The sequence below is a fragment of the Priapulus caudatus genome, unplaced genomic scaffold, assembly GCF_000485595.1.
Source record: "Priapulus caudatus unplaced genomic scaffold, Priapulus_caudatus-5.0.1 Scaffold349, whole genome shotgun sequence".
In the NCBI taxonomy this organism is placed as follows: Eukaryota; Metazoa; Priapulida; class Priapulimorpha; order Priapulimorphida; family Priapulidae; genus Priapulus; species Priapulus caudatus.
The window spans coordinates 475,030-477,363 of record NW_014577410.1 but is presented as its reverse complement, the minus strand read 5'-3'; positions in this window follow the sequence as shown (position 1 = coordinate 477,363).

Here is a 2,334-nt window from a genome sequence, read left to right as displayed (position 1 = left end):
TTTCAGAACATCTAAAAGCTTATTTCGCCTCGAACGACTTAACGTTTAAGTTGGAAATTAATCATAAAATTATGAAAATTTGTGAAAAGATGAAGCGTAACATGACCAGGGGCATTATGTTGCCATAGCAACCTTGGTTATAAATGACTGTCGACCTGAGTTTTATGATTAATTATAATAACATCGAAATATTTCGATATTGTTAGATCAAGCTGATGGGCGTCTATTATTGTCTATTATTGTTGTTATAATGATGTGTTGTTATATTATTTTATATATATATTAATAATTGTTTATTTTATATATAAAATTACTGCCAAAGTATTCGAATTTCAATGTGCTTATTAACTTTCTCATCATAAACTAGTAACGAGGGATGCACGACAGTTTTTTTAATTAAAAATACGGTTATTTGTGAGATGGTTGAAAATAAAAAAATATAATATGTGAGTTTCTGTAAGCGGCCATGGTTACTGCTTGACATTTTTAACATTATTGACATTGCTTAAATATAGAGGGTTCTAAATTTAGTTCTTATTCGCTCTTCGTACAATATCTCTCTCTCTCTCCTCCTCTCTCTCTCTCTCTCTCTTCATCTCTTTCTCCTTTCTTTTCTCTCTCTCTCTCTCTCTCTCTTTCTCTCTCTCTCCTCCTTCTCGTCTTCTCTCTCTCCTTCTCTCTCCTCTCATCTCTCTCTCTCGTCCCGTCTCTCATCTCTTCTTCGCGTCTCTCTCTTCTCTCTCTCTCTCTCCTCTCTCTCCTCTCGTCGTTCCGTTCCTCCCTCTCTCTCCTCTCTCTCTCTCTCTCTCTCTCTCTCTCTCCCCTTCGTCTCTTCCTCTTCTCTTGTCTCCTCCCTTCTCTCTTTCTCACTTCTTTTCTTGTCCCTTTCCTTCTTCTCCACTTTCCTTCTCCTCGTTCTTCGCTCCCTCTTCTCTTTCCTCTCTATCGTCTCTCTCTCCTCTCTCTCTCTCTCTCTCCTTCGCTCTCCGTCGCTCTTCGCTCTCTCTCTCTCTCTCTCTCTCCGTCTCTCCCTCCTCTCTCTCCTCTCTCTCTCTTCCCTCTCTCATCTTTCCTTCTGCGCCTCTCTCTCTCTCTCTCGNTAGCGCCGGCACAGGTCGGAGGTCACATCCCAGACTGCCACAATACTAAATGAGATATAACGCACGTTTTTGGTCGTCAGATAACTAATACTACTAATAATACATACCAATAACTCAGATAAGTAATTGAAGTTAGTTAGTGAAGCATCTATTCTACTGTTGTTATAACATGGTGCCCAGAAATGTTAATTATTATTTCAAGGACTTTTCAAGGGCAATTCAAGGACAAGTAGTTTTAAATTTTTAGAGTCTGCTCCTGGCTCTGGGGGGGTATTCGTGTACATGACTCTTTTAGAGCAAAACGTTATATTTTCTCATTCCTTATGGTGAGACTCTCAAAAAAAGTTTGGGTAACACTTCTGGGTCAAGTACGTTTTTTCTGTACAGCTAATTATGCAATTTTCGGTTAGGCGCCAAAGTGAAAAATGACAATATTGAAGTTTCAGAGCATAAATATTTATTAAGCAACCATAAACTTTCAAATTGCACTGAATTACATTGAATGATTATTACTAATAACTTTATAGCATGATTTGTTGCCATAAACTTTGTTTCATAGTACGAAATGGCTACATTTTGCTCAATTTTAGCCAAAAAATAGCCAAAAATCACGTTCCTTTGAAAGTAGCTCTAAGTATGATTGCTTCTCACTCACCCAATATTGTAGCTAGAACTACCAAAATTGGCCAAAAGTTTCCTTATTAAGTGCTCTAAGTGACCCAACGTTCAAAATGATGCTTCCCCGCTCTATATGATGCACAGGGGGGCTATTGTAACTCAGGGTCAACCCTACCCCCAAATAGCGCCTTTTGCGAATTTCGTCAAATGATGATAGTAATGGACATAGGAAGTTGATTTTGTGGCAACATATAGGCTTTTTGACACCAAGGAATTGATTGACACCATTATTATACATTTTGGAGTTTACCTAATTAGAAGAAGTATAAGATGTCTGCCAAAGGCGATAATTAAGACACGAATTGTACCATAGAAAGATGATTGAAGGATATGCATGCATCATAGAACTGTACAGGTGGACGAAAGAAACGACAGAAGGAGAACACCCATGCATATCATGAATGCGGAATCTGTTCATGGTCTTGGACGCGGAGGCAAAATTGTGACCACAACCTTAAACCATAAAGGACTTGCAATCAGCTACGCAGAGCTGCGTAGGTACCAACATGATCTCGCATCTTTCACGGCACAGCACAACCAAAACCGCGTTGCGCTA